At 36.7% G+C, this 6991-nt stretch overlaps 2 long non-coding RNA genes across 2 annotated transcripts in view; one reads left to right on the forward strand and one right to left on the reverse strand.

Moving 5' to 3' along the window:
* Positions 1–4007, forward strand: part of LOC138972865 (uncharacterized) — a 5150-nt gene extending 1143 nt beyond the window's left edge. Inside the window, exons 2-3 of the long non-coding RNA XR_011457790.1 lie at positions 176–298; positions 2978–4007. This is a non-coding gene — a long non-coding RNA (uncharacterized lncRNA). The remainder of the gene's footprint in view (positions 1–175; positions 299–2977) is intronic.
* LOC138972864 (uncharacterized) lies at positions 939–5479 on the reverse strand. Its single transcript, XR_011457789.1, has 3 exons — positions 5200–5479; positions 3365–3426; positions 939–2346 (listed from the first exon to the last, which is right to left on the reverse strand). It is a non-coding gene; the product is annotated as an uncharacterized lncRNA (long non-coding RNA).
* Positions 5480–6991: the final 1512 nt, after the last annotated feature.

Genomic DNA, 6991 nt, shown 5'->3' on the forward strand with positions numbered 1-6991 from the left:
ATGAATCTCTTGATTTTGTTATACGGCGAATGTCCAGTTCCCACCACCACGTCTGTGGTATGTTTTTATACTGTTTGATTGAATAGACTGACGTGCATTCTCTCGCAAATGTGCGCGCGTGTGTGTTTGTCTGTGCCTCAGACTTATTAATCAAAGATGATGTTGCACATTGCAGATCTATGCGACAGGAGCAAGTGGACGAGACAGCTACATTTGTCTGAGCGAAGATCCAACGGAAGCTCTTTTAGCCGAAGACAGCGAGCCTGGGTGCATGCATGCAAGCTTCTATCATGTTCGTGTGAGTGCTGCAGGGCTATTAGACGCCTTTTCATTATTCTTGATTTGGAGATCCATGCAGGGTATTAGAAAGTGCAGAATATACACGTTTGAACAAATACGATGTGTGTTTGCTCTGAAAAAAAGAAAAAACGCAACAAACAAACATTGTATTTGTTTAAAGTATCACAAATATTTATTACCTGACTATCTGCATGTTTTGATAATGATGAAGGGTAAATTACTTTGACGTGTGCTTTTTTTTAACCACACTGATAACGAATGATAGAAACACAGACACACTTAATAACATATCCACAAAAATTGTAACAATAAATGTAAGCTGAACAATGCCTGCAACACATTTCAGGCCTCAGAAGTAAGTAATTATGAGATTCAGACAGAGAGAGAAAGCCCAACACGAAACCAGTTGTGACATTTTTTATTTCATTATGTAATATTAAAAACACGACAACAACGTATTTCCTGTACTCAGTTTCGTGCAATTATGGATTGCAAAGTATGTCTAATTGAGTGGCATAAAGAGGCACAGTTGCATGAAAAACCAACTCGGATCTTGACTAGGATCAGGATTTTACATGGACACAACCTAGAATTTAACATCCTGGGGGGAGGGGGGTACTGCGCCTTTCACATCAAGATGTAAAGATCTATTTTAAATAATACTTATTAGAAGGGAACAAAATCAAACAAACTACAACAATCGTTCTGAGGGGAGAGAATTACCTCTTCCGAAGAAATTACCTCCCTTGCTTTTCTTGTCGTGACTTATGTAGAGTAAAGTGAATAGAAAGTGAATCAGTCAGTAACAAAAAAACCCGCAACATTTCTTAAGATCAATGAGGAGTTTTGAATTATTTGTCAATGTTAATCTTGTATGCATAACAAACAATATATTACGGATTGATAATTAAAGAAAATCGTCTCTTCTACAGGGTTGACCCCCCTAAAAAGGACACCCACAACCATACAAATTACTTCTGCATCTGTTGAACCAATTATTTTATATATGGTATTCATTAACTTCAGTTTATGTTCTGCCTTTCCAGTAAGTGGCAATTTTGTAAATTGAATGGTCTGACTTTTGTGCAATTTTAATTTTTTTCTCCAAATTCGGGGGTCGACTAAACAGAACGAGTTTTGACATTGAGCGGTAGCCATTTTTACCTAATTTAAACCCTTCAGGCTTTTACCTTTTTGATTATTTTGATTGTCTGAGTATGTAAAAACATCCCCTTCAACCCCCAGGCTATCGATGACCTGAAGAAAGCATGCAGTTACAGCTAGGTTCAGGGCAATCCTCAGACACGAAAGCGTTGGTGTCATTGGTGATGCAAAAGTTAGATAATTCAACCTAAAAATTTGCCACTTTGTGAACTGCACATGCATAAAATCAAGTTTAAGTATGCTGAATATGAAGTTATCCAGTCAATTGGTGTAGAAGTTATAGCATTTCTGTCAGTTAACAGTATTTAAAATCTCTAAAGTAAAATCTGACATATTCGAAAGTTTTGCATAAACACCCAGACAATTTTTACGATATTCTCCTAAGCTTCTCCACTTCTCAGCCCTGTCTTGGAAATGAATTCGAATAAGGCAGTCAAAATAACTTAGTTTGGAGCACCCATCAACCAGAATAAGCATTAACTTTTGACACAGGAAATATCTTCTACCGAAAGCTCTCCTGGTTTTATTCTACATTTTTCCTGCATAATGGTAAAAAAATTAATGATAAATCTAAACAACGAAATGACTGTGGTAAGATGAACAAAGTTAAAAAACAAAGGATTACTGTAAATGGTTTACGAATCGAAATCTAAACAAGTTTTAATGATAAGTAAAATGATAAAAAAAATAAAATAAAAAAAGCTAACGTCCTCGCATTTGTCCAGAATTATTCCATGTTTAACATGGGAACAGAGGTATAATTGGTCTAAAGAATTTATCTGTATGCAATGCCCGCTATAGGTGAAAGACTTTTGTGGAAGCCATGGAAGAATGCATCGCTGTTGTGCTGGTTCAGCTTGAGGTCCTGTCCTAGCGAATATCCTGCACACACAAAAACACGACTTTTTAGGCCACTTATGTTGCATTCCGTGACATAGCTTTGTTAAAACCGTGTGCCTGATAATAATGACAGATTTTGTTGATATACATTTTTTTTAAGACACCCCATATAATATTGTTTGATAATCTCTTTCAACATAGTTTACGAATCACCAATGTGTATACAAACGCAAATAACCCACAGGTCAATAAATTACTTTCCAGAGAGAGAGAGAGAGAGAGAGAGAGAGAGAGAGAGAGAGAGAGAGAGAGAGAGAGAGAGAGAGAGAGAGAGAGAGAGAGAGAGATTAAAATTAGAAAATGTGTGCTATATAAAACAAGGATAATCACTGTCAAATCTTTGCTTGTACCTGCATGGTGTTTACTGCGCTATATACACAACCTGTTTTATTTCATTTATTTATTTAATTTTTGTTTTTTTTTTTTGGGGGGGGGATGTTTTGTGATGAGGGTTTTTTCAAAGCCTTTACTGCTTTAGTCATTGAATCCACCCGACTTCGATTTATTGTTCAGTGATGGGTAATTGTGTGACCAACTATGTAAGTTAGTGATTGTTCTGGCTTCATACAATGACATTGCATTAATTTTATAAGTGTATGTGTGTGTGTTTCAGGCAAAAGCTGATATTTACAGTCCTAGTTGTATGCAGTACCTCTGCTTCTTCGTTCAGGAATCAAAGTATACAATCTAAACCGATTACTTTGTTCAATAATGTTCAGCTTACCATCCCGAAGAAGGCAGTAACGTGCCGAGATATTGATTATAGATATTAACGTACCTAACCTGGTTACTGGTGTGTTTTCTTTTTATTTCAATAATGTAAATGTGTGACACCTTGCAGGGTACTTGATGTTCAGAGCAATTTTTCTGGCAAAAGACCTTTTATGGATCAAAGAAAACTTTTGTCGTGGTGCACAAGTCAATCAATTTGGTTGATAAATAATTTGTGCTGCATTTTCCCTGGTTCCAAAACGTAGTATGTATTACCACATGTCCTTACCTGTCATTGGCATCACATGATTCTCTGCAAGCAGTCTTTTGTGGAAATACCAGGCATGAAAACTGAAAAAAAACAAAATACTGAAAACAAAATTCGAAGGCGCATAGCGCCAAGTTTCGCAGGCGCGAAGCGCCAAGACTTCTAGGGGGGTCTTTTTTTCAAGGGTGCAATTTGGTGCAATCTGGGGCTATCTGAGCCTTAAAATTGGATTCAAACATGGCCCCAAAACTATTTTACTATAACTATGACTAGGAAAAAAAAATAAATAAATAAATAAAAAAATGTAAAAAAAAATTAAAAATTAAAAAAAATTAAAAAAAAATTTAAAAAAGGAAAAATACGGAAAATAAAAAAAAAATACGGTTTATTCTTTTCAGAAATACGGAAAATACGGAGAATTTTCATGCCTGAATACGTCATTTAACACTTGCACTTATAGTAGGGCTGATGGGGTCTATGTCGACCAAAAGAGTGGTATTCTCTGTAGGTCGAGTTCCTGTAGGTGGATTCCCTGTATACCTAAGACTTTAAAATTGGCAATCTAGTATACAGGGAATCCCACAGGGTGCAGTTTTTCAATAAAACTTGCAAACCATACTCGAATTTCTAAGAAATATAAAAAAAAAGATCGAAAAACATCAAATTCTAACGATGTCGCTAAGCATCACGTGACTTTCATTGATATTAGCAAAACGCTACAGGAACTACACCCTGTGGTATTCCCTGTATACAAGATTGCCAATTTTAAAGTCTTAGGTATACAGAGAATCCACCTACAGGAACTCGACCTACAGTGAATCCCATTCTTTTGGTCGACATAGACCCCATCAGCTATAGTAGGTGGCTGTGGAACGGTAGACATGCAACGACAACGAACAACAAAAGACAAAGTGTGGAGAACACTCATTTTTCTTAACATACGCTAAGTTTCTTTGAGAATGCTCCAAGTGAAAATCAGGGGTTCCTAGGCCTGATATCACAATTAAACAGCTTCTTCTCAGAATCAGGAGGGAAAAAAACGAGATGTCGTGACAAGAACAGACAGCAGCAGCAGCAACAACAACATTGCTAAATCGTCGCTTTAACAAAATTTCATGTTTAGTATCGCAGACAAAGCACGGCTACTGATCCGACCAAAGCCACACTTCATGCACGATGGGCACATTGTTATGGCCAGCTTGTTAACGTGAGCATTGTGTATGTTTTACATAGAATTGAATGTGTTTGTCGTTGTGTCTGTCATCTATCCTAGTCGTTTGATTTAGAATAAAGCAAACTTATTACAATGACGATTTTCTTCGGTTTTTGATGAAGGATTGGCATCTTTTCCTATTTTCCAACTCTGCCACCATACACTGGCCGTTCAGGTCTGCATGTCGACCACATGGTGTGTGATCAGATTTTTCGGACATGTTCACAATGCTTACATGACCACCAAATGGAAAATCAGTTTGTATTTGTTATGTTTTTGTGTAATCACAATCTTCATACAAGTAAACAGAAACAGTTTTGTTGCAAACAGAGCCTTCATAAGAAAAAATGCTTCTAAGTCAAAATACATACCCCCTTGTTCGTATTGCGTAAAATATACCCATAAATTCTGGACATCATATTTTTATTTTTTTTCACAACAATGAAACCAAACTTTGGCATATGTTTTAGCAATATATTCACAATAAAACCTATGAGTTTGAAGGCTGCATCTTGTTTTGTTTATTTTTGAGAATTTTTTTGCAAACCCATGCAAATGGCCAGTTTCTGGGGAGTGACTGGGGAGATAATGGCCAGTATAGAAAGAGTTAATAAGTAAACTAATGTCAGAAGTAGGTATTTACCTTGTTTGCCTTCGCGTTCTTGATAGCGCGCTGCAGCATTTGTATCACTTCCCTTGACATTCAAAACGCCAATGTATTTCTGAAAGGAAAATAAAGATATTGACCGAAACATCACACAAGTGGTATATCATGCTAGGTTTTGTTTACAGTGCCTGTTCTACGACCACATCTGATTGTAATTTAAATAAAGAAAAACTGTATCCATTTATTACTTCTCTATTTGTGTGTGTTTGTGTGTGTGTAGGGGCGGATCACATCATTTTTAAGGGGGAGATTCCAAATTTCTTTCAGGGACAATTTGACGACGCGAAGCGTTTACAACCTCCTTGGGGGGGGGGGGGGGGGTCCGACAAATGTTGATAAAAACAAGGAAAATGGATCAATCCGAGCCAAGAAACATCCCCTAATACACCTTCCAAAAAAGTAAATATATTAAGAAGAAAAATTTGAATCACAACAAGGACAACTGATAGATCTGGCGCAACCTGAGCAAACTAATTAGCCAACTTCTTTCCAAAATCGTCACTTAGAATACAAAGGCCGGATCCGCCCAGTGTGTGTGTGTGTGTGTGTGTGTGTGTGACCGATGACCTTCTCTAAATTCTTATCGTTGCGTTTGCATGGTAATAAAGTTTTAATACTGGATATGCCCATGAAAAAATATCATTTCTTGTTCATGTCATTGTGTGTGTGTGGCCAGGACCGTGACTTCTGCTTGCCTCGACGTCTTCAGAAAAGACACAAAATGCCAGCAGGCGTATGTTCTTGGAGCACTCAGTATGCCGTCATCTGCAAACAAATAAATACAAATTATTCAATTGTGTAAATAAAGAACAATCATTTTAATATTACAACAAAAAAATTCATATAACTGTAGTCTTCACCAGAGACATCCACTACACTATCTTTAAATAAAACTGCCGTAAAAAATTTAAATACTATAAAACTTACCCCCACTCAGATCTATTTGGGATTATTCAAGTTTCAACCATGAAACGATGCCGGTTTGGACAGATCTGCTAGTTTGCCGCTGAAACTGAAATCAAAGGCGATCTTCAGAACTATTTCTAATCTTGTATTTGTGATTAATATAAAATACTGATCTTCCCAATAGAAGCTGATGTGTATACACATGACCAGGACAAGGTATTTTGTTACAGGGCATTTACGCAGACGTCGCAGTTCAAAATATCGTTTTAGATTTGATTTTGTACACCAGCCTGTGTGATTCAGAATCGTCTGCCCTTTTTCGGTTTAACATTTTATGGACGATTCCTATGAGACTGTTCAATCATAACTGATGACAAATTCAGAAACAGATGATGGTTTCAAGTAGACTACAGTAATGATTCGTTAAAAATGTCAAGCCACTCGTCGATCATTCACACTCAAAGAACCCAAGCCAAATCTGCTCTGGTTCCGAGCAGCTTTTTCCAACTGAGACCCTAATTGTTACGCATCTGCCGCGAAAAGATAGACCACAAACAAGCGGCACTGTACCATGCTTTCGTTTATGTTGCTAAACAGATTAAATGTGCATTGTAAATGTGCTTACAGCAAAGAAATGCATCCTTACTTACCACAAAAATACTGGTACCACATTCATCGCACTTGTGTCTTCTTACCAAAACCAATCGATATGTTTGTTTACGATGTATTGGTAATTACTAACCGTTAACTATTTTTCAAAAATCTGAAATGACTTTTAAGAATCAAAGACAGATTCGCTAAAACGGTTGACTTCAGAAAATAAGCAATATTTTTCTGAACCATGAAATAAAAATCGAAAACT

This window comes from Littorina saxatilis, linkage group LG8 (assembly GCF_037325665.1).
Source record: "Littorina saxatilis isolate snail1 linkage group LG8, US_GU_Lsax_2.0, whole genome shotgun sequence".
In the NCBI taxonomy this organism is placed as follows: domain Eukaryota; kingdom Metazoa; phylum Mollusca; class Gastropoda; order Littorinimorpha; family Littorinidae; genus Littorina; species Littorina saxatilis.